General features: G+C 34.2%; 1 protein-coding gene across 6 annotated transcripts in view; it reads right to left on the reverse strand.

Annotated features, from left to right (window-relative positions):
- LOC106784487 (MOXD1 homolog 2) overlaps nt 1-27,179 on the reverse strand; it is a 177,790-nt gene that overhangs the window by 135,531 nt on the left and 15,080 nt on the right. Inside the window, exon 2 of one of the 6 annotated variants that reach the window (XM_014744081.1) lies at nt 24,604-24,637. The exons of the other annotated variants lie outside the window; for them this stretch is intronic. The gene's annotated coding sequence lies outside the window, so the exon portion shown is untranslated. The remainder of the gene's footprint in view (nt 1-24,603; nt 24,638-27,179) is intronic. 6 annotated transcript variants of the gene reach the window in all.

Genomic DNA, 27,179 nt, shown 5'->3' on the forward strand with positions numbered 1-27,179 from the left:
ATATATATATATAAAATATAATATGTATATATATCGCGAACAATATTTAACGCTCGCACATCGCCATGTTCGGACCATGCGATATCATAAAAATTCTTCCATCGCTACCGCGATTTTCCAGCTTTATATTTCGTTATTCCGCTTCGCTTTTTAATCGATTTACGGGCATCCTCGGGAGCCCATATAAATCTGTCATTTAAACAAAAACAAAAAAGAGAAGAAAAGGATGGAGCTTACCAGATATCAAAGTTGCAATCAATTCGAGATCCGAGAAACGATCAAAAATGAATAAGTCGCTATACTACTACTACTACTACTACTACTACTACTACTACTAATATTATTATCCTTGTAAGATAACAAAATATTCGAATCTACAATAATCTACAAATCTACGAATAATTTCATATGAAATATAATAATAGAAAGGTGGAAGAAAAAAATGGACAATACGAGAATCGATTGCATCGGTCATTCGTTTACTCTTCAATGGGGAAAAAATTGATTCTGAAATCGATATAACATTTCATTAATTATTCTAATAAAAATCAAATTTGAATTTGCGATTCTAACTTATATCATTTTTCCCTTCTATCCATGATTTGTCTCTCTCTCTCTCTTTCTCTCTCTCTGTTTTTTTTTATCTTCTTTTTATCGAGAACGATAGTTGTTGGAAGCCATAGCACGAAATAAATGCTTTTAAAATCTCTATTCGTGCATGCAGATGTACGAATAACGTTATTATCTCATTCGAATGTCGTTCGAAAATATTCCACTTTTTTCTTTTTTTATTTCTTTTTTTCTTTTTCTTTTTTGTTTCATATCGCCCAAGGAAAATTCATTTATTTTTGTCTCTACCGGTGATAAAGTGTTCTATTAACAGGCAATAATTAAATATCAATATTTAAAGTGTCGAGACTGAACGAGAGATGAGAATTCGCGATAAACCGCGTGATATAATAATTTTACTAAAATTGATTAGAAAAAGGAAAAAAGGCTTATTTTATTAATGTCGTACTTTCAAACGTTAATTACGTTATTTCAAAACAAAGACAGATTTACGTCGTCAGCCAACCTCAAAAAGAAAAAGAGAACACTCTTTTTATAAACTATTTTAAAAAGCTTAAATGTGTGCGAGACGCGAATAAACGAAACGAACCGATGTCTTTCCCGATTTATACGGGGAAGTATAAAATAAAAGCGGAGTAAAATTATTCATGGAACCACGCGCTTTCTCGTTTCAGATTTTCCGTTCACCGGAAGAAGAACGTGAAGAAAAAAAGGAAAAGAAGTAGGAAGAGAAAGAGAAGGAGAAACGAAAAGATGAGGAGACAGGGATGATACTGATCGTCCGGCAGCATCGAATTCTTGGGAAATCTGATAGGAACGAGGCCGTGTATTTTCTATCTCATTCTATCATTCTATCTCTCTTTCTCTCACTTTCACGGATAACGAAGGCATTGTCCTATTTCACCCGCGAGCGTTCGAATTTCAACTAGAAATGACATAATTGTCGTTATTAAACTTTGTCTATAATCGTAGGAACAAAACCTTGGGTAGTAATGGGGCCTCCGGCAAATTACTTACCGAGCACCATACAGAGTAAGAGAAAAAAGAAAAGAAAAAGATTAAGAGGAAGGAGGAGTAGAGACAGAACGGAAAGAAGAAGTAGAAGAAGAAAAAAAAAATGAAAGGGTGGTGTCATGTGCGAGGTCAACGTCGTAAAGCATAACCCCATAACAATGGCGTCTTCTCTCGATCTGTCGAGACACGAAGTAGTATATCTCTGACTTTCTTTTATCGTGACTCCCGTTTTCGTAAGATTTTCCGTGGGCTTTTCTTCTCATGTATCTTCTTCCCCGACCCACTTATCGTTACGATAACTCGCCGGGAGCTTGGTATAACTCAAATCCGATGCACATTATCGAGAGTCCATGGGCGCAAGTGGATAATGCTGTTATGTGGTGCGCACTGAATGATATTATGAGTGGCAAGCAACCCGTGCTTGGGAATTACGGTGAATAGATACGGGCGAACTGGTTCAATGGATTACTCTTATACTCGTAGCATAACCTTTATCTATGGATATTATTTATCTATTATCGTTAAAAATTTATACTCGTAAAAAATATAAATGTTACATTTATTTCATCTTGACACTCTCTCTCGTATTCTGTTATTATCTTTTATCCTGCCTGCTTTTTTTCTTTTCGTGTCACCGTACCTTTTCTATAACGATTCACGATAAAATTCATTTTTCAAGATGACGGTTATTTTTGTACAAAGTATACCGACAGGTATGGCTGTTAATTATTAGTTCAAGAGCATCTGGGATGGGAATGAGTGGTAGTAGTAGTAGTAGTAGTAGTAGATCGTGGAAAGAAAGTAACGGGAAGAAAACCCGACCCTTGCGCTTCCGCGCGTTCGAGTGTTTGCGAACGTTTTTGATGAACGTCGCAAAACCGATTCGATGGTGGTATTCAACGAACTAAGACGGTCAGAGCTTCCATTCAGAGTGAAAAGACTTTCATCAAGTTCGTAATATCGACGGGGGGTCTAATTCAAACGGCAAACAAATTGAAACACCGAAGAAGAGTCGAAAGCCCAAATAATCCAGGAGAATCGAGAAATGTGCCATTTACTATGGGGGAAAGGAGAAGGGGAAGGGGAAGGGGAAAAAGGGTAGAGGCTCTCTTCTTTTTTCTTCCCAATCACCTTTTCTAACCATCCCTTGCACCATTTCCCTGTAACACGTTAACCGACGTTTCACCGATCTCTGTTTAGTTTCTATCATAAAACACCGACAACTTTTAAAATTTGTATTCCCGAACGTTTTGGCTTTATATATATACATATTTATATTTAAACAAACATAACGAACAAATTAATAAAATAACGAAATGTTCGAAGAAAAATAAGTTGGTCGTATTTTCATATACGTTTATATTTTAGTTCTAGCTAACTCCGATACGACGACGAGAAAAAACAGAATTTTTCTACATTTCAACACTCGAGAACACGACTAACGACAGGAACGGGGGTATAATTTATATTTAACCGTGGTACACAAATTAACAACGATATGAAAAAAGTTTTTTTCTCCATGACCAGCCTGAAAAATGTTTCATTCGCGTTTGCGAACCTATTTATGAGATACTCGTAAACGTGAAAATATGAAATGAGAGTGAGGGAGATAGGAAGGGAACAAAAAAGAAGAGAAAAAAAGTCAGAGAGTCTCGAAGAACTTTATTATAGTTAATTATAATTATATACGAAGACCTTATTTTTCCCCCTCTTTTCTCTTACTCCCTGCAGGGATGAAGGTAACATCACCGGTTAAGTTTTTCTACGACGTTCCTGGTTAACCGACATCGAGTTTCTTAATTAAGAGTATTACGTTAACATGCGAGATAATTCCTTTGTACGGACGTTTATGATAACAACCAAGCCAACGACGTATTATAAATCTCACAAGGATGCCGATGCGATACGCCACGTTCGTTGTCGTTTCTCCTTTAAAATATCCCTCTTCCCTCTTTCCCTTTCCCACCCACTACACCCTTTTCTCCACCCCCACACCCCTGTTTCTTTATTTTCTTCATTCTTATTCATTCTTTCTAATCTTCCTTTTGTATACCTTGTATCCTATTTCCATTCAAGTTAATTATCAATTAGAATATTATGGGTTTAACGCGCTCGCGCAACGATATTACATTAACATTTCAATGACATTATTACGTGGCATATTTTTGATCTCGAATAATAACATATTATTTTCCATTTGTATGATAATTATTTCTAATCGGTTATTCCCGATCTTAAATCTCTGACGCATTAATTCATGCATTCATTCATTCATTCTAAATGGAAGGATCGTAATCGAAGATACACCCACGTTGAAATCTCGGCTCTCTTCAGTATGCTTCTTATATATTATATCCGATATAATTTCTTACTCTTTGAATGTTGATGAAAGAGTATTAAATATTAAAGAAAGAATAATTTACAAGTTATAATTTCAACGAGGCCCACCATCATCTCTAATAAGTGTCGAAAAATATCTCGTACAAGCGCGAAGAAAAATAAATTACGCGAAAAAGAAGATGATAATAAAAATAAGAAATACAAAAGAAACGGTCGTAGGGGAAATATGAATTATGAAAAACTAAAATGAGAATGAACGTACTATGAGAGTATACTAACATTCTTGTTCTTGGTAACACACAATAATAGTAACCCCATCCCATGAACGATGAAGATTATTATTCGAATGAAAAATGGCCTTCTCTTTTTCTTCAATGTTTGTCTCCCACGTTTGTTATTTTATTATTCACAATTACACGGATACGTTTATCCTATTCTCTTATATAGTTCTTCTCATAATTCTTATTAAGATGCGTTACGAGAAACCATCATTCTTCAGTATATAATCTTCCGACGTGTTCAAGAAGAACCAAGGTGGTGCTTGATCAAATCCCCCTTTTTCGAGAATGACGAGAAGAGTCCGAGAAGAGAAAGCGTGTAAAAAAAAGAAGGACAGAGAGAGAGTGAGAGAGAGAGAAAAAGAAAGCGGCTTAAGAGGCTTAACGCTGGACCGACCCATCGACGACGTGAGGATTTTTTTTTATCATCATCCTCATCTCTTACCCTCTTCTTCTTCTTCTTCTTCTTCTTCTTCTTTGCCACCGTACTTAACTGCGAACGAGATCGACCCTTGTGGAAGATTTTCAACGAAACTTCAAAACTTTCTGACGTACAAACTTGATCGTCGTTCTCTTCTGTCTATAGTATAGTACCCATTTGTGCTTTTTGTATTCTCAACTTTGAAGAAACCTAAGAAGAGTCTCTCTCTTTCTCTCTTCTTTAACGCTGATTAAAAATACTTGAATAATCGTCTAATAAAAAAAAAAAAAAAATGGGGGAGAGTTGGATATGAAATTGCATCATTGGTTGGATGGAAGATTGTCATAGTTAAACGCATATTACTACCACACGTTTACGATTACGCGTAAAAATATTGTATAATTTTTTTTACGTGCTATGATATCATAAAACGTTAAACGTTCCTTCCGTCTATTCTTCTTCTTCTTATTATTATTATTAATTTTTTGTTGTTGTTTTGCTTTTTATATTTACGCAAGAGTAGAAATAAAATGACAGAGACAGGCTCGTCACCGAATTACTCAACGAACGTAACGCGTTTCGCATAACTTTTTATACCATCTTCTTCTTCTTCTTCCTTCATTTCTTTTCTCGTTTTCATTTTTCTTTTCTTTTCTTTTCTTTTTTTTTTCCCCTGTCACGCGCGTTCAAACGACGTATATTTATATTATAAGATATAAATCTTTGACCGTGGAATAATTCTTTGGTGTTGCTCGCGAGTTACCGTGCCGTTCGTTATATGCGAAGTCGTTTTCCATCGAGAGACGGGCGTAAAATTTCTCTACCCTCTTGAAAGTTAAAGCAACGTTCAAGCGAATTTGCGCGCGAGCGTTGAAATACGCAAGTTCTGTCTTTACGAGACTACGTTAAATGTATAGTCTCCCTTGGTTTATGTGTAAATATGCAAAATACGCTTACGTTGTGTTATACACTTTCTCTCTCTCTTTCTCGCTCTCTCTCTCTCTCTATATAAATGTGTCTGCGTATATGTGCAAATGGCCACGGACATGGGTACATTACTAGACAAAAGTTAGGACTACGTCTCATGAGTATACAAATATTTGCCGAGCAACTCGATTTATTCATATATGTATACGCGCATATTTCATTCATCGGTTATAGAACCAGATGAGTTAACAAAGTAATTAATATTATATTTATTAATGTTACAATTTGCAATAATTATCAATGCTGAAATTCTCGAACAAATATGCTTCGTCTATTACTATATAATATTATTATTATTATTATTATTATTATTATCATCATCATCGTCATTAATTTTACATTAATTTATATCTCGATCGAAATCCTTTGATATAACAATGTATCATACAATTTAAAACAAACAAAAAATATAAATGGGTATATTTTTTATCAAAAAGATCTTACAAACGCATCGATTTATAAATAATTAAATAAATAAATAAACGAGACAACCCCCAATGAAAAATAACGTGTAATAACTTTTCTAATGAAACGAATAAAAATGTTCTTTCCGATGTTCAATACAATCCTATTTTCAAGCAATCGATGTAAAAAAAATTGACATGCTAATTCCTTCCACGAAACAATCATGAAACTTTTGTTATTAAGTGTATGTACACGAATGATCGAGGTTACGTTGCGTAGGCGGTATGTTCACGCGTGTCACACGTACGCATATACAACACGACCATACTCGAGAGGAGGACGTTCTCGCATACTTTCTTTTTTTTTTTTTTCTTTTCTTTCTTCTTCTTCTTCTTTTGCTTTCGCACGTGAGGCGTTCTCAGGGTAAAGAAAATACGATAGATAAAAAGAGAAAGAAAAAATGAAGGAAGAAAGGAAGGAAGGAAAGAAAGAAAGAAGAGGAACGTGGGTGAATCGTGGGTGGTGTTTAGGTGCACCGTTCGTAATTACTCTTCGAGTCGCAGAAGACTCTATCGGGCCCCGATGGTGTAAAATTACCAGGAGGAGGACGAAAAAACCCCTCGAAGTTGTTAAAGAAACAACACCGAGAAGAGAAAAAAATTGAGACGAGGCAAGACGAGAGAGAGAGAGAGAGAGAGAGAGAATGAGAAAGAAAAAGAAGGAGGTGGAGTCCATAGGTGGAATTTATAATGACGTAGGAAGAAGGACTCGCAAGCTTCTTCGATACGATAATTTACATATGCCTAGCCGATGAAGATTCGCGATAAATCCATATTCAACATGAATATTATAATATATTTGAATCTTTCACGTGGAATTCTTAATCGAGGAACGTTCTGATAATAATTCAAAAGGGGGAAAAATAATTAAACTTTCGTGAAAAAGTTTTTCTATATATTTGTTATATATTCTCGCCTATATTATGGTGATATATATATTATTGAATATTTTATGATCACGTAGATATACTTATAATAATTATTTTTAATCATCACTTTTATATCGTGTTGATACGTTTTTTATCATCTTAAATGTAATATTCACGATTTTTATATATATTTTCAATGATTAATTTTGCGATGATATTAATTTATGAAATATATTTCTTCTATCTAGCGTTCAATTTTGTTAACAGTCTTTGCAAACTTTAATTTCAGAAATATTTTATTTTATTTAAAAGAGAGAAAGATGTTTTATTTGATGTACCAACCTATACATATATAATTTCATTAAAGAAGTGCATTGGCACAGTAACCTACATTAATTCCAGGAATTTACGCCAGCCACTCGACTTGCCAAAGAAGAGACATTTTTTGTTATGAATGAAAATACATAAAATCTTTCAAGGACCGTATATTCGAAACCAGAAATCGTAGTCGAGAAATTGAAATAAACGTTATATTTAATAAAGAAAACGTTCTATTTTCATCTACGTCCTTCGATACTATCGATATTTCGTAAACAAGTAAACAGTTATATAAATTTATTCAATTACAAATGAAAATTCATTTATCCTAAATAAAATAAGAATAAAAAATATAAAATTTGTCTAAAAATTAAAACAAATATACGTTTAAGTAAATTAATCAAGCGATCGAATAAATGCATTTTTTGTTTATTAGAAATATTCATAGATAATAATAATATTTCCAACGTTCTAATCATATTTGTTAAATATAGAAAAATAATAGACAAGAAAATATTACAAGTGTATATAAAGAATTTCTTTTCATTAATCGAGGAGGGCAGGTGGTGGGGGCGGGGGGCGAGGGTTATACACATCGTTTCTACTTTTCGTATGGTAGCACGAATGACGTGAAACAAAAAAACCGAGAATGAAGAAAGGAAAAAAGTGGATGGAAAAGACAACGCAGCGAGCAACGAGAGCAGAAGAACAAGAAGAACAAGAAGAACAAGAAGAACAAGAAGAACAAGAAGAAGAATAATAAAAAAAAAGAAGAAGAAGAAGAAGAAAAAAAAACTAAACTTCGTGACGTTCCACGTTGCAGACAACTTTTACGATGTACTATATGACGAGGTAACTGGGGCATTTCCCGAGGTAAACGCGCTCGAGTTCGCATATTCGCTTTCCTTTACTTCGCTCGCTTGCTACGAAGCGATGTGTATGCACACCCCCTTTCCTCTTCCTACATTTATATGTATATGTATATACACTACTTTTGAATCTATTTCTATGTGAACTTAGGTACCCAACGTACTAATACGCGTACGTGTGTATGCCACCCCCGTCGAGTAATTTGTCCGCACGACCAACCTAAAGCTTTTCAAACGTCTCCTTCTCATATTTAAGCAGACGTTTTTTCCCCATTTGCCACAATTATTTTTAGAAATCTTTCGGTAGGATTACATAACGTTTATAACATTACAACATTTGAAATGAATTAATATCAAATTAAATTTTATCATTATAATTTTAAATCTAAAGTTAAAAGATTTTATTTATACTCACACATTTATGTTAATTTCAAAAGAATATACAATGATTGATTATTTTATGATGCTATAAGATATTAGGGTGAACCAAAAGTACGTGCGTTTTTTAATATTAATATTTTCAAAGTAAATTTTAACAAAAACAATTCATTAATGCAGTTTCAAAATAAAGTTTTAGCGCAATAAACGCACCAACTTTTGATTCATCCTAATATTATGTTAACATAAACATTTCTTTTTTATATTATATGATTAATAATGATATGTATTAGGATTACGATAGGATTACCTATAAGGAATGACTCAACGACAATACGACAAAATTTATTTTAAAAGTTCTTTTATCTTGTATATCACATACTCTTTAAGGAAATTACGTAAATATTTTCTTCAAAGAGAAAAAGATGATGAAAAGAAGATATGAAACGTTCAACGTGTACTTTTTCCTCGTTTATTTTTTTTTTTTTTAATATTTTTATCATATCCTTTAATCTTTCAAAGAGAAAATTATCCAATCAGTGGTACAATATTATTTAATCTCATACGTTAATGTCTTCACGCAAACTCTTTACGGTACGGTTAATCAAAATAAGAAAAATGAGTCACTCGATGTGGTTTTACTTACGACAGGATGTAATGAAATATCCGACGGTAATGGGGGACCCCATTCGACATAACGCAATTCGACATATTATCCTCTAGGCGCTTTTTATGGAAACGCAAACGATCGTAGTAGAAACTAACGCGAAATGTATATATATATATATATATATATATATATACCTCGATGTAAAAGTGTAAATGTGCGAACATACTGTATACGTAAACGTGTGTGTGTGTGTGTGTGTGTGTGTCGGTGAAATTGAACGAGTCTCGAAAGAAACTTTTCTAGTACTTTACTCGATCGTTCAACGATAGATGGATTAAAACGATAATTTGATTGCCTAACGGACCGAAACGAATCTATTGTTACACCTTTTTGTTTTTTTTTTGTACTCTTAACTAAGGTAACAAACGATTAACCATTTCTTTTCTAAATTGAACAAAATTTTTTCCTAACCAAAAAACAAAAAGATAATTAATTCGAATTCCACAGAAAAGTGAAAAAGAAAAAAAAATAAAACAAAAAGAAAACCTTTATATTTAAGAGCATAAAGTTTGCAACTTTTCGATTTGTCGAGAGAGAATGTATTTTCAACTTTATCCAAGAGAAGATATCAATTGTCGAAATAAACGTTCTTGACGAGGGTTTGTTGTTTGACAGACACTAACAATAACGAACTGTCCGATTTCATCTGTCTCTTATTCTCTTATTAATTTTTTTCTTTTTTTTTACCAAAAAGAACTTGAATAAGGTACATCGATTAAAAAAAAAAAAAGAAGGAAAAAGATAAAAACCACTTTCTCTATTACACGTTGTTTTCGTCTTGGCAATGATCAAAGAAGTTATGTATTCTTTAGAATAAGAAAGTTCATAGAAAAATGGTTATTATAACGATCCCCCTTTTTTTTCCCCCCTTTTCCACCTAAAGTATCGGTTAAAGTTACCATCGATATCTGCTGTCTCTCGACTGTGTTGAATCAAAATACAAAAGATAGAAAGTACAAAAGACGGGGTGATTATGAGACAGAAATGTGTACGTAGTGATCTCTCTTTATTATCCTATCCCTTTTTCCCTTAACGAGACGACGCGTGTACGAGGGCGATAAACCGAGAGGAGAGGAATTTCTTCGTGTCGTGTAATTAGTTTCGTGCGAGTCTTGGTGAGATAAAGGGCAAGGTAGGTTGGTAGGTAGGTAGGTAGGTAGGTAGGTAAGAACTGATATTGAAACACGATTACTCGACTACGCAACAACCGGTTTTGTAGCGTTATTTTATATATCTTTTTTTTTTTAAAGTTATCGAGTTAAATGCTAAATTTCAATCGATTATCCTAAGTCCATACTGAATCTTCGTCGTCGGTAAGATTCAAATTTTCAATGGTTTCAATCGAAAATAGATTTATCTGTCTATGTAAATGAGGGTATATCTTTTTACATAATTAATTATTTTATTCACGGATTACAGTAATAGTTCTTCTTGGTATAGTGAAAAATAGAACTTGGTAGAGGAACTACGAATTATACGAGTTAAGATATAATTTTTAAACACGAAAAATGAAAAAAAAACATTATATTACATCATATAAAGAATATTAATATTGGATAGTTAATATATTTTACAAATGTTAAATCAAATTTTTTTCTCGAAATTTTCAATATGCTTAACATTTCTCTGATTATATCTTTTTTTATTTTTTCCTTGAAATGATGTTTTTTACGAAAGTTAAGGTCCAGTAATGGATGTTATTACGGTGAATAAAAAAATAAAAAAGAATATTAAAATAGACTTTGGCCATTATCGAAATAAACGGCACAATTATGAATTTTTAGAGAACACAACATTTTGTCACTTAGCAACAATATGAACAAAGTATAATTGAATATAAACGAATTTCGTCAAAAAACTTTACAAAAATGAACGTATCAGAGAATAGAACAAAAATATGTTTTATTTTTTTCATAGAATTGAGATTGTTTTTGTATATTTTTTCATATGGGACAGAATTTTAAAAATTCTAAAGAAGATTATTATTATTATCATCGTCATTTTTTTTTTGGAGGGCAAAATATGTGGTCAACGTGATAAAAGAGATAAATTGTCACAAGAGAAATATATACGATATAAAGCGTAAAGCAGGGACTAGTGCGATCTCTCTAAATCTTTATATCCTCGGAATGGTTTTACAATTTCACCCACATCAACAACGATAAATCACGAATCCGTCTAACGGCCAGTGCACCCTGGCCACGTAAAAGTGCAAAAATCCGAGGGAAATGCTAGCTAGAATGTTGTCGTCATCGGACAAGGAAAGCTCGTGGACTTTCGACGAATGTTAGGGGGTGAGGGTTGGATACATTCCTTTTCTCGCTTATCATGGGAATATCCATAAAGATATTCTACGGTTGACGATTCAACAAAAATTTCGCCAAATATTATTCTCTCTCTCTCTCTCTCTCTCTCTCTCTCTCTCTCTCTCTCTCTCTCTCTCTTTCTCTTTTCACATTTTCCTACCTCAACCTAAACTTTACGAATTAAAACGTTAACTTCATCGAAATATAAACGACAACACGTGGATAAATATTTCAAGAAATAAAAAAAGTAAAATTACTTTCGATCTTTCGATCTTTCCATTATCGTGTTGTCACGAGATAAATGAAAAATCTCTGCAAAACAAATTTCAACGTTAAATAAGGATTCGTTAAAGAAAAAAAAGAAAAAAAACGTATAACTTTCTTCTCCCTTCTTTTTTCTTTTTCTTTTTTTAAATCGCTATATTAACGAGATCACGTCCTATGAGAATAATAATGATAAAAAAAAAAAAAAATAAGAAAAAAAGAAAAAAGGAAAAAAAAACAAGAAGAAGAAGAAATATCGAAGAAGCGACGGGTGACACCTCTCATCCGGATGTTTTCAATTTCTTTCGCTTGGAACAAACAACTTGCTTGCTCGAACGAGCGTAAGCGAGGTATTGGCGCCGCCTCATTAACGCTTTAAAAGAAATAAGCGCTTGGTTACTTTATTTTTCCCACCCCTTTTTCACCGGCCGTTTTCATGGAAATTCTTGGTCTCTCTCTCTCTCTCTCTCTCTTTCTCATTCTCTCGTCACACCCCATCGGCAACAGAATAAACGTGATGGTGTTGGTGTTGGTAGTGGTGGTAATGCTGCTGCTGCTGATGTTGGTATTGGTGTTGGTGTTGGTGTTGGTGTTGGTGTTGGTGGCCGGATTTTGTAAAAATTACAGCGCAACATAAATCTCGAGCTCGCAACCAACCCCAGGATATCTTTCCCTTCTACTCTTAATTACGACTTTTTTTTCTCGCGGCTACGCCCATTACGCCCGGCCATTAAGTCCGTCAAGTTAAGTAGCAACGTGATACCCAACGTGGACCCTGCTCTTTACACTGATATACGCGTTAAATATACGTAGGGGGGTTGGGTGGATTCGTTCCTCCAAAATATTGCGTCTTTTTTCGCTACTATTATCATCACCACTACCACCACCACCATCACCTTCACCATCATCCAACCCAACAACCACTCTTTGTATGGCTACGAAAGTATTTTCGCGTAAAATATGAAACGTTACTACTACTATTACTACTACTGGCACGAATGAAATCTCTGCCTCTCTATTTTTTTTTCCTCTCTCTCTTGTGAAATGAATCCTTTCCGATGTCTAACTATTACAACAACGTTCGCCGATTTTTTTATTTTTTTTCCCCTCCCACCCTTTCCCAATCCCACTCTTTTTATTTCATTGGAAAACAAAACGGGAGGAGAGGGAAATGTAAAAAAAAGGGGGGAAAAAAAAACGAAACAGCCACGATATCGAATTCGTTTTTGAATCGTCACCGGAACGAGAAACTATTTTTTTCGATTCTCTTTTTGATTTTTTTTCTTCTTTTTTTTTTTAGTTGTTGTTGTTGTTGATTATTTGCTTTTGTTTCATTCTATCTGTTCTTTTTTTGTTTTCGATTTTGTTTCGATAAAATAGACGTACCCTCAAAAAGAAAATGAGAACGAAAAGGGTACCACAAAATGACGTCAAAGCCTATCGACCGTGTTACCTACCAACCATCATCCACCTGACAAATTACATTATAAGCTGCTCCAAAGGCAACAATTCACGTCCAGTGATGGTCGTTCGAGCGTATATCGACGCGCGTTGACTGGATATATCACGCTTGCTAATATATTAATATTACGTACCACAACTGTCCATAGTTAATATAGATTTGACAAATATTAATGATAAAAACGATCGTCTAATAAAAAATATTTCATAATTGGACTAATGAAATTTTTCTCAAATAATTAACGCACAAATTCAATATAAATTCGAATAAACATATTTCGAATATAACAAGTACATTGCTAATGCAATACAAATCTGTATAAAGATAAATATATAGAACACATATGTGTCCCTATCTATTTATCTGAGAAGCAACGATTAATTATCTCAAAAGAATAATACTAATATTCGTATAAACAAAAATGTCTACGGTCACTCCGGTGTATAATGTAAGAAAAAAATTTATGAATGAATGAATGAATGAATGAATGAATGAAAGAAAGAAAAAAAAGAAAAAATTAGTAAAGAAATAAAGAAAGAAAGAAAGAGTTAAGATTAGAAGAGGAGAGGTTCTTTTCGTCTCGTTTCTCATCTTCCACTTCCAACCTTTCTAGCTTCTCTTGACTCACGCTCTTTTCTTTCTCTCCCTCTCTCCCTCTCTCTCTCTCTTTTTCTCTGTTTTCCGAGCACTTTTACTCTCCCACTCGGGGGTGTCCTTTCCGCGCCACTTCAGTACCCCGTTCGTCGGCTCCGTGGGGCGAACTTAATTATATTTTATTGCAGCTTCGTCGCGCTTATTTAAATTTAAATCGTGTTCTCTTCCTTTCTTTAAAGGAAGAGATCTCTCTCTCTCTCTCTCTCTCTTTTTATTTTTTTCTCTCTAGTTTTTTTTTACTTTTAAAACCAAACCTACTGCTGCAAGGTGAATGTTCTAACGATGCAACGGGAGAGTCACCCTCCGACGTTCTTCTGTGGTTAACTGTCGCTTTCTCTCTTTTTTTTTTTTTTTCTACTTTCTTTTACCCTCTGTCAAAGCAAAAGAAAAGAAAAAGAATAAAAAGGAGAATGTAATAAAGAAACTGAACGAAAAGGTGAGAAAGTAAAATGATAAGTCGTGCGTTAACTGCTTTTATTATAAATGAGACTCGTATTACGTAACGTACCTTTTATTTTAAGACCAAGAAAGACGATTAATGAAAATACGACTCGCATTTTCTGTATTTAAGAAAAAGAGATAGAACGAGAGAGAGAGAAAGAGAAAGAGGAAAGTGCAAAATGGAAATAACTAGGAACGAGTCGAGGAAGGAAGAGGAGGAGGAGAAGTTAACACTACGAGAAAATTTCCACGAATGGAACTTGAAAATTACGTTGATGGGTTTTCCGCTAAAGCCGTGCTAATGTTCAGTGATATTAGTATCATTTAATTTTCCAGATAGTATTTCTATTTTATAACGATACGTGCGCGCGCATCGTTAGAATATAAATAAATAAAACACCCGCGCGATTTGAAATTATTTTCAACCTCGTAGAGATTATAATGTTAGAGAAGAAAAAAAAAGGAGGGAAAAAATAAAAACAGAAAATAGAAATTCATTTTATTTTGTTGGCCTGGGGGAGGTGATGGGAAAATTCTGACACGCGGAATAATAAATTAACAATGATCGTATCGATCGAGATCAACGATGGTGATTGATTGATTGGTTGGTTGGTTTGTTGGTCGTCTCTATCGACATAAATGAACAAAAATTTATTTCGCTTTTGGGGAAAAGGAAAAAAAAATGAGATAATATTTGACGGGTATATTTCAATATAAAACGCACACGGGATCCACACGATTCACGGTCTACGAGAGTACGAATATAAGGGGAAAGGGAGAGGAAAAGGCGTTGGTTGTGTCGAGGGTGGAACGTTTTAACGAGGTACGGGGTGATGGGGACGGGGGTAGGGCTGGCGTCCACGTTGGACGACCGCGTGCGGTTAACCGTCGTTTTTCCCTCCCCTTCGCCCCTCCTATTTTCAAAAGCACGGAGTTCTCCTCGTTCCTGTTACACACATACACACACAGAGGACCAAGAGGAAAAGAAAGGAAAAGAGGGAAGAGAAGAGGGGGAAAAAAAGATAAACGGATGCTCGGCAAAGAGACGACGGTAAATGTCGCGAGTCACCAGGAGAGAAAAAGAATTTGCTATCTGAAAGTAACGAGCCCTTTTTTTGAAAACGAAACCACGTTATGGTTTTCCTCTAACGCAAGACTGAGAAGATTAATTAAACAAATTTTCTTGGTTTACCATATAAATTCGACATTATTTTTAACACATATATATTTTCCTTTATAAAATATTTTTTAATCTTGATTATTTTTTTTCGTAAGTAATAATATTAAATACGATTGTAATTTGTTATCGGATAAATGGATAAAAAAAAAAAGACAAGATACAGTTTTAAGTATATCGGGTTCTAATTTTATAACCAAGAAGATATACAAAGTTTTATCCCACATTTAATTACTCGAATCCTTCATTATCCGTTTCTACGTTAACAGTAAATGAATATTATTTATTATACAGAAATATATGCGTTATCTCGTATATATTATACGTATATACGCGTCTAGATGTAATATTTATTTTTGACGTTGAATGGTGTGGCGTCCGCGACGATGCCGAGACTATTAAAATTACACCCAGGCAAAAGGGAAAGAGAGAAAAAGAAAAAACAGGGTGAGATATATATATATACATGAAGAGAAAGGGATGTGTATCATCGAGGGAGAAACGAAACGAGCCTTTTGCTCGTCGTTGCAACTGAGTACGAGAGAACGAGAACGAGAATGAGACTATAATATGAGAGAAAGAGAAAGATATATATATATATATATAGAAGGAAAATAGAGAACAGATCCCTTAAGAGATCCGAACAAATGGAAGTATAACAACATTAGTAACTGGAGTAAGAACTGAAAACGAGGAAGGTGCATGTATTACGAAAGCAACTCGTAACAACCGGGCAAATAGACGGGAGAAGAGTTTCGGGTAAGCGCGAATACATTTATTTATGCCAGTACGCGACGACAAGTTTCCTTCTTATGCAAATAATAAACGTGAAAACGTTAATGACATCTGCGATGATATTATGAAAACCGGCTGGACCGTAGAGTACAATTTTCAAATTGAACAATAATAAAAATACTTACATATTATAATACTTTTAAAAATATAATATATATACAAGGAGAGAGAGACAGAGAGAGAGAGAGAGAGAGAAAGAGAGTGATAAATTCATTTGAATTGTGACTGAACTACGATTAAATTCGTATAGATGAGAAAATGTAAAAAGAAAAGAAAAGGGATTAAAAAATGTATAAAGCGCAGCAAAGATTGCAACTTCCGCGGATGTGAATTTATTACGGAAAGATTATTCGCGAAAAAAGAAAGCAAGCAAGCAAGCTTACAATTTAAACGGCTCGGAAAAGGGTAAAACGGTAGTGCATGCAGGGTAGTGCTAGTGGTGGTGGTCGTGGTGGTGGCATGCTAGATGCTAAAAGAAAAGCAGACAAAAAAGGGAGAAAGGGGGGATAGTGGGGAGGAAAAGGAGGAGAAAAAAAAAGAGTAAGGTTCTTAAGAAGTCTCTCAAGCCCCACGATGATATTTCAACGAACGTTGTCCGAGTTGTGTTGTCGCCTTCTCGCTGCTTTACGATGAAGAAAGCACACGTCTCTTTTCGTCTTTTCCCTCCATCCTTTCCTCTTTCTCTCTCTCTCTCTTTATCTTTTATCACTCAACATTCGTCGTTGGTACCGTTATTCGACTGAATCATCCACCAGTAATTTTCTAACTACGTTTTCACCGAAGATATTACTATTATTACTCATCGCTTTCACGTACTTTGTTCGCTTAAAAGCAAATTTTTTGTTTTTTTTCTTTCTACCGAAAAGAAAATGTGACATTTCTGTTTGTACGTACTACTACATCGTCCGGCATCACTTCGTGTAGTTAGCAAATGTTTATTATAAAAACATTAGTTATATGGACATGCTTTCTTTCTCTTTCTCTCTCTCTCTCTTTCTCTCTCTCTCTTATAAATATTCAACGTTTACCTACCTAATATGTATTACGAGGAGGATATTTAACATATTCATCGCCGGGAGAAAAATTTTCTAAGCTTATAAAAATCGTTAACATATGAACATACTCGTAGTTTCTTAGTTTTCTTTATCGTTATCGTGATAGGACATAAAGGTGATCGACGACGTGATCGATTAAAAGGATAAGGTCGTCTCGAGAGCATTTTTTTGTTTCCATTTTGTATTTTTTGTTTCCTATGGAAAATTGCACGCACAGCGCATATAAACCGTTCGAGCGTATTAAACACCGTGACACGACCATCAATTTACCGTAACTCCTTCTTTCACATTCTCCCTCTCTCCCTCCCATCCTCCTCCTCCTCCTTAACCATCCTGCTGGTCCTCCCCCCTCCCTCCCTTCCCCCTTTGCACGATCCTTCCTTCTTCCTACCGCAAATCGCTCGATACTACGCTAGCGTAGTAAACGAGGAGTAGTAGCATACTACGATATAGAACCCAACCTTCTGCTCCACTTACCACGATTTTTCCTTTTATCGATTACACACGAGCCGTCATACCTAATTTGTAAATCAATTTTATCGTCCTTCTCTTTCTCTCCGGACTAAATCACTTTATTATATATTGAATCGGGTCATTCGATTATATGCGCCCGAACCGAAAGGAACGAACGTCCAACCTTTCTTCTCCGTCGTCGTCGTCGTCGTCGTCGTTCGAATTAATTTCAATCGCATTACAGCGATGAAAATCCTTCTTCGTGCTTATCCAATTGAAATTCTATCAGAATTTCTTTCCAAAAAAAAAAAAGAAAAGCAGAAGAAAAAAGAAAATTATATCGCGATAATTTTTCTTTTATTAGATTTATCCGTTTTTATTAATTTCATCGCGTAGAAAAGTATAATGACATTAATTCGGTGTTATTTATTAACGTTGATGTACATATTCGTGTGAAGTGTTGCATAATTAAATCAGAAAATCAATTCTTTCTTTCTTTCTTGTTTTCTTATTTTCTTTCTTCTCATTTTATCTTCTCTTTCATCTACTTTCCTTCTTTCCTTATATATACCAACAGAAAAAGAAAAAGTTTCTTCCTAATTTGTAAAATTCGCTTGACTATCATTTTTTTCTTACGATCTGACCTACTTTAACAATTAAATTGGATTCTCTAGATACGTATATGTCAGCATTAAATTGTACAATTCGGTTAAATCGTCGAATACCTATAAATTTTATGTAAAATAACTAGAAGTTTGGGTTGGAAAACATATAAAATGAATTTTATTATTTTCTAAAATTACTAATTTCATACACACGCAAGAGGTTTAAATATAAATTCACAAGAGGCGAATAGTTAAAGTATGAAATTGAAATTTGATCCATCTTTAAAGTATGCTTACCTTTCCTACAATAATGCTCGTAGTTATCCGTTCTTATCTTTTCCTCTACTTTTCTATACTTCGTTTAGTGATTTTCTAACGGATCAAATTTCAATTTTATATCGTAACTACTTGCCTTTCGTATATATGATACATATATACATATATATATATACGAGGGGACACTAAAAATAATACGCAACAATTTAGCAGACTCGAGGAAGGTTAAAAAGCTGTTCAAGNTTTTTTTTTTTTTAATTTTCTTTCTTTCCATCTATCTCTTTCTTTCTTTCTCATACTCGTCTTGTTGTTTGATTAAACGATTTCAATGCAACTCGATACACGTTTGTCTAATGTAAAACGAATAATGGCAAAGTATTAAAATAAAGTAAGCTGGATAACTGTGATTGATAAGCGTTAAAGTAAGGATATAGATATATATATATATATATATGTGTGTGATACGACGACACCAGATATTTATCTAGCTAGATAAGCGTATATTAAATAACGTTTCTGTGTAAATATTTATATGCTTTCATCGAGAAAGGTGGAGTGGGTGGGCGTTAGTAAATAAAAAGTAAAGATATTTGCTGATAAGTTAGACAGGTTTAAGAGGATATCCTTTTACGATGAAAATGAACTGATATGAATGATATTTGAAAACTATTGATGAATTGATAACTATTGATTATTAATTATTATAGTTAAATTTATATATGTATATCTCTAATTAGGATGAAAACTTCCTAGAAGAAAGTTTTTAATCGATATTTTTCATCAATCAATTTCGTTTATATTTATTGCAATCTAATCATATTGGTTTATTATTATATAAAAAAAAATGTTGATTCTTCTCTAACTTTTCTTCTTTTTTTTGTCTCTTTGTTCGAACAATATTAAAAATAAGAATAAATTTTTATCTTAACCTTTTTTTATTTTTCTTGACAATTTGATTTGATTACTTCCCGTATTCAATTTTACTATCATCTTGTTCCCGCTTTCCGTTCACAATCACTTTGGAATTACCTTTTACGTAGTCGATCTAACGCAAGTCTCGAGTTACGAACAATATATGGTGTTGCTCCTTTACCCGCAACCGGTCGTTACATAATTATCGTCATTAGGTAGTTTACCTCCCTAACACGCAGTCGATACACTTTTAATTAACGACTAAGAGAATTTGAGGTGACGCCTTATACTACTCCTTCATGCGTTTGTACATACGAATAATATACACACATATATCTACAAAATATATTTATATACAGATATAATATATATATATATATATATTATATCTGTATATAAATATATTTTGTAGATATATGTGTGTATATTATTCGTATGTACAAACGCATGAAGGAGTAGTATAAGGCGTCACCTCAAATTCTCTTAGTCGTTAATTAAAAGTGTATCGACTGCGTGTTAGGGAGGTAAACTACCTAATGACGATAATTATGTAACGACCGGTTGCGGGTAAAGGAGCAACACCATATATTGTTCGTAACTCGAGACTTGCGTTAGATCGACTACGTAAAAGGTAATTCCAAAGTGATTGTGAACGGAAAGCGGGAACAAGATGATAGTAAAATTGAATACGGGAAGTAATCAAATCAAATTGTCAAGAAAAATAAAAAAAGGTTAAGATAAAAATTTATTCTTATTTTTAATATTGTTCGAACAAAGAGACAAAAAAAAGAAGAAAAGTTAGAGAAGAATCAACATTTTTTTTTATATAATAATAAACCAATATGATTAGATTGCAATAAATATAAACGAAATTGATTGATGAAAAATATCGATTAAAAACTTTCTTCTAGGAAGTTTTCATCCTAATTAGAGATATACATATATAAATTTAACTATAATAATTAATAATCAATAGTTATCAATTCATCAATAGTTTTCAAATATCATTCATATCAGTTCATTTTCATCGTAAAAGGATATCCTCTTAAACCTGTCTAACTTATCAGCAAATATCTTTACTTTTTATTTACTAACGCCCACCCACTCCACCTTTCTCGATGAAAGCATATAAATATTTACACAGAAACGTTATTTAATATACGCTTATCTAGCTAGATAAATATCTGGTGTCGTCGTATCACACACATATATATATATATATATATCTATATCCTTACTTTAACGCTTATCAATCACAGTTATCCAGCTTACTTTATTTTAATACTTTGCCATTATTCGTTTTACATTAGACAAACGTGTATCGAGTTGCATTGAAATCGTTTAATCAAACAACAAGACGAGTATGAGAAAGAAAGAAAGAGATAGATGGAAAGAAAGAAAATTAAAAAAAAAAAAAATAATAAGAAGAAGAAGAAAGGCCGGTATATTCATTAACGATAGCAATGCATGCAGATTATATTCTTTTTTCTTTCCTTTTTTTTTTCTTTTTTGCAGAATCCTGTCTGCGGGACAGGCTTTATACATACTATAGCGACTAGGATCGTTATAGGATTCATTCTCACGCTGGCGGATGTTGAAAAGCCATGCATGCGACGGCAAGTGATGGTGGTGGTGGGTCGGCCATCGTACATTCCTCGTCATAGTGCTTGTTCACTCGTATCAGAGAGGTATAAGCGTTCGAATTTCCGCGTTCCGTCGCGAAACTCGACGGTTCTATGGTTTCTCTGTCTTTCTCACTTTTTCACTATCTATCCATCTCTTTCTACCTTTTGAACGAACCGCTTGTAAGGATACGTCCTGTTCGAAAAATCTGTTTGCCTTTTATGTGCAGGGAAAGAAAAAAATAAAAAAAAATTAAATAAAATAAAATGTAAAAAGAATTGATAGTCAAGGAAGACTTACACACGTTTTAATGTATGCCAAAGTAAAATAATTGTAAAACTTTATGGGAAAAATTGGAATCGTTTCGATGACAAAAAATTTGTTATATTAATTTTTAAAACAAACAACACATATATTTTAATATAATTGGTACGACGATACCAGATATTTATCTAGCTAGATAAACGTATATTAAATAACGTTTCTGTGTAATCTATATATATACCGACGTCTAATTTTTTCTTTAGACAAATAATAAATTCAATGTACTTCTTTAAAATTAAAAAAAAAGAAAAAGAAGGGGAGAAGAGAGAGAGAGAGAGAGAGAGAGAGAGAGAGATTTATTTCTGTAGATAGAAAACACACGAGTTACTTATATTCTCGTTCGGTCAGGAGACAGTACTTAATAGCACTGCGACAGCTGCATCGATGAACTCGTTTCATCCTTCCCTTCCCTTCCCTTCCCTTCCCTTCCCTTCCCATCTTTGTCACCATTATAAATAGCAGAAACGGAGATTAGAAAACATAACATCGATCAAACGAACGGACTCGTGACACGTTTACAAGGAAAAGGAAAAACGTTAGAACATCGTATAGTAGTAGAACTCGAGCCTACCGAGTTTGAGATGAGACGTGTTTGTCGAGTTTGCAGTGTAAACTTCAATTTTCCAAGGCATCGTAGTTGTCGTCGTCGTCGTCTCGAAAGGGAATGATGCACAAGGAAGAAGAATCCCTCAGACAGCTGTAGTAACCTTTCGTATTGTTTTTCTCTTCTAACTTTTTTTCCTTATCCTTTTTGCTTCCCTCTTTCTTGTCGTTCGTCGACAAGAGAAAGAAAGAGAACGGAAAAATCCACCCGCCAACAGAGAGACAGACAAACGGAGTTCACGTATTTTCGTAAAATGGCACGAACTACTACCACCACCACCATCACCTATCTACCCATCGACTTCCGCGTTATCCTTGACGCGTCAAACGCATCGTTTAAAATCCGAAAAGAAAAAGGCAAAGGAGGACTGTGTGAAACAAGAAGAAACGCGAGGAACGAGGATGAAGTTTTCTTTGCTAACCGTAAATACGAATTTTTCGCAAACGTCAGAACGAGTTCTGGCTACATACGGTGGTAGTACTTCAATGGAAAAATCCTTTTCCCCATCATCCTACGCCACCCTACCCTTCCCCTCATTCCCCTCAACCATCAATTTTCTTTTAACGCAGCCTCACAAGAAGTGTCTTTTAACGATGAAAATAAAAAAAACAAATATAACAATCATAAGAGAAAATAAAATAAAATAAAATAAAAAAATGTAAAGAGAAGAAGAGAAAAAAATTACGGGAAATGAGAAAAGTTAGTTTTAAAATCGTATTCATTTTCCGAAGGGAATGGAATTTAACGCAAACGAGAAGATGCTCGATGAGAGTTAACGACTTCCTCCCTCCTCATCCTCCTTCTCATACAATGAGACCGACTACTCATTCATTAGCGTCTTTTCACCAGATCGATCACCTCCTGTTAGAAACTCTTCCTTCCGCGTAAGGCTGTCCGGCCCTTTAATTATCGTTCGATCAAAAGGAACGCGGCACGCACCGACGAATGAATTTTCCTAATTACAGCGACACTATCGTTCACCGAAGGAAGAAGGGTTACGAGCATTTTTTCTGCGAAACTAATTATTTTCTTCTTCGTTAGGCCGGTAAATATCTAATAGGATGATAAAATCAAAAATAATCTTAGTCGTGTCGTCGATTTATGAACATACACACACACACACACACATATATATATAAATTTAGATATCATACTTGACTTGTAATCTTGACTCGAAATAATTGTAAGATACTATTTCAACGAGAATCAAGAAAAAAGTGTTAACTTTTTGTAGATAATAATAATAATAATTTATGTGTGTGTGTGTGTGTATACGAAAGAGGATGAGAAGAAAAGTAAGTGCCTCCGTTCTCGGTTACATACACGGATACCATAAATACGTAGGCTGGACAAGACTGGCACGCGATATATATCCCCTGCACGTGTTATTCTCGAGAAAGAGGAGTAAAAAGGAAGTGGGAGTATAGGAAGAAGAGGAGGAGGAGGAGGCTGGTTTTCTTCTCAGCTGGTTTTCGATGGCTTCTCTTCTCTTATGCGTGGGCGAAAAGATGCCGACGCGAATAGCGACAAACGTACGACCCCATGTAAAAAGAAAAGAAAAGAAAATGAATGAAAATAAAATGAAAGGTAAGAAGGAAGGAAGGAAGGAAGAAACGTACGATAAGACAAGATGGAGTCGACGAGCTTGCTAGAACATCGTGTCTACACATTCTGTCTTCGTTTCTTTCTCTCTCTCTCTCTCTCTCTCTCTCTCTCTCTCTCTCTCTCTCTCTCTCTCTCTCTCTCTCATTCGTGTTCTCGTATACGTGTCCTCCTCGTGTTCTCCATTTTCTTCCATAGCTTCTACTCGGCATTGGACAAGACACAAACTCGGATAGGAAATGCGTGTGGGCCTCTTATAGCCACCGGACAACTATCATCATCATCATCATCATCATCATCATCATCATCATCATTATCATTGCCACCACCACCCGGTCTGAAATTCAAATTCAGAATATCCCGGCTGTCTCGAGATATCTATTTTACTTAAATATCTGTCTCGTTAGAAATTGTCAACCGTTGTGAAGAGAATTCATCTCTTTTTCCTATTCTCAATAATTCCTTATAATAATAACAATTGTATAAATACTCGTATTAGTAAAGAGGAAAATAATCGGATAATTGTACGTTTATCTGAATAAAGAAAAATTTGTTTTTTTTAAATGACAAGAATAAACGCGTAATTGGTAATTGATTACGTTATTAAAAAAAAGAAAAAAATGGGAAAAAATGTAAAAAAAAAAGAAAAAGAAAAAGAAAAGACATAAAGACATAAGAACGTTCGATGAGTTATCATTCGTTGTGACTCATGCACGCCACGTATAAACGTGTAATATACGAAAGGACGTAATTCTCGAAGAAGATGAGACGAGACAAGATGGAAGGAAATATACGAGAGTGAGAGAGGGAATATTCTCGTCATATATTTCACGAGAATCGAACGAGATGTAAGCTCGAGGCAAAACACTTACGAGCTTTAGCACGGACCCTCACGGCAGTTTGCGTCTGGAATGGAGGAGAAATCGTGTTAGTCAGAGAGAGTTCGGTTTAATGTAAGGGGATAGGTGATAAGGTGGAAATAGGAAATAGGTATCAACGATGACGATGACCACCCACCCACTCACTCACTCACTCACCCATCCAAACGATTGACGGAGATAGAAATACACAGAAAAGAAGAAAGAGGGAGAGGGATAGAGAGAGAGAAAGAGGAAAGAGGAAATGAGGTATGATCGAAGGTGCGAGTTTGCACGCGAGCAGAAAGCGAATGGAACTCGATGAAAAGCATTCCTCTGGCTTCTCTGATTGGAAGTCAATGTCATCTATTTGAGTTAGAAGTGAGAGAGAGAAAAAGAGAGAGTGATAGAAAGGAAATGGCGACCTACATTCGAAACGAAACGATCTATCGATCGATCAATCTTTTGATTTTTTTTTGTTTCCATGTAATTAATTAAATGATAATTCATTTAAAAGGGAATACTTGTATCTTAATTGTATTGAAAATAAGTGCGAAAAGAGAATAATTGTTCGTTCGATTGCTTCTTCATTGTTTTAATGAATTGCTCTTTCGAAGTAATTTGAAATACTTGTTTATATTTAATTGAATTTATTCTCATGGGTACGTTCTCTAGATTAAAATCGTTTCCAAAGATATTGTAGTTATGTAAAGCCTAAGTCTTGCGAGATGTGAAATTCCGATCGTTCTAATGATTAACTTAAGGAGAAAAAGATTGGTTGGTTGGTTTTTTTTTTTTATAAAAGAAAACGGGAATGTGGAAAAAGGAAAGTGGAAGTAAGAACGTGCGAACCTACTATTGGCCAGCTGCACTGCCAAAGCGAAAGGCAACCAGATGAAGAAAAGCATTCTATGAATTCGCTTTCGTTACCGGTCAATGTTAAATTGATGAAAGAACGAGCAAAACTAGAGATAGAAATATAAGAAAGATAAGAAAGAATTAAAGAGAATAGTATCCTCGTTAAAAGCGAACAGTTAAGTAGTGGGTAACCATAATCGCAACAGGATAAGGATATTACGACAATCAAGTTGAACGCGAAGAAGTTGATGCTTGAAAGACAGCAGCGCACTAACAAGGCTCCTGATATAATACATTGGCGTAGACTATAACTCGAAATTAAATCTGCTTCTTAAATTTTTAATATAATAAACGAGTCAAGTTTTTCTATTTTTTCCACGAAACGAGTCGTTGTGTGATATCCTTTCAAATGAAACATTTTAGATATATTACCACTATCAGTTATAGGGTCATTTATTAATTCATTCATTCGGATCGTTTGTACTTATCTATTTAAAAAGAATTAAAAATATATAACGAGAGGAAATATGAAAAATTGATTAGTAAAAATGTGAAGAAAAATGTGAAAAACGGGATGTCAATGAGAGTTAGTTTCTTGAATTATAAAACACAAATGTATTATTATACTTGCACGGACAAGGCCGTAACTGAACAAGATACCAGTAGTTCTTATTGCATTGACTCGTTAAGATCAATAACTTGTAATCGTAAATACGTTTATACGGTATTAAACATATATAATATATAACGTTGCGCCGATCAAAGTAACGATATTTCTTTCCTTTTTTTTTTCTTTTCTCATTGAACATTATAGTCCTTCGATTTCTTCCTATTTTCTCGTGTATTTTACGTTCCTGTCAAGAATACAACTCTCTTTCTATTTTTATATTTCGTAAGCTTATCCTATATCAACAACGAAAGGTACTTAAGGACGAAGTGTACAAGTTGAAGGAAAAAGTATAGTAGTAGCAAAGAAGCTTGCTATACCAAACAGTTACTAAAACTCTTGCGAATACCATCATAAGTTCTTCAGAATTTTATGACTAGTTCTATTTATGTAGGTACTCGTGTAAGTATTGATACACGTGGTCGGATAAGTTTTATTACTTCCGATTGAATTGAAATAAAAAGAAAACAGAGAATAAACGTTGAAAAATGAAAAGAAATTTATTCAAGGCAAATAAATGATAGACGGGTATTATTAATTTATTCGATGAGATGAAAATCGTTTGAACGTATATATATATATAACGTCGGAGATAAAGCGAGAAAAGAGAAAATAATTTTTTAAATTAGAAATCTTATACCAAGAGATGGTAGATAATATTAAAATAAAGAGAATAGAGAAAAGGGACAGATAAGAGGAAAGGAAAGGAATGGAAAAGAGACAATTTCGAGTGAGGTGAGAAAGAAGAAGAATAGAAGAAGAAGAAGAAGAAGAAGAAGAAAAATAAGAAAAGGTAGGACGACCAGAAAACGGGCAACCTTTATCTAATTAGTTCCTCCTTCGAGTAGCATGAAACCGGAGCAGCAACTCCAAACTCTGAACTCGTAAACGGTTACGTCTCCGAGGTTAAAAGGACGCTTTTTCTTCTATTTCTCTTCCTCTCTTTCTCTTTCTCTCTCTATCTCTCTCTTTATCTCTCATTCTATCTCTTAGAATTTCTGCCGAGGGTGCTTCGGGCTAATTGTCGTCCTCTTGCCTAGGCAAACGATAAATTCTCTGGCGGCTG

The sequence above is a fragment of the Polistes canadensis genome, unplaced genomic scaffold (genome assembly GCF_001313835.1).
Source record: "Polistes canadensis isolate GaletaPanama2010 unplaced genomic scaffold, ASM131383v1 scaffold_36, whole genome shotgun sequence".
Lineage (NCBI taxonomy): Eukaryota > Metazoa > Arthropoda > Insecta > Hymenoptera > Vespidae > Polistes > Polistes canadensis.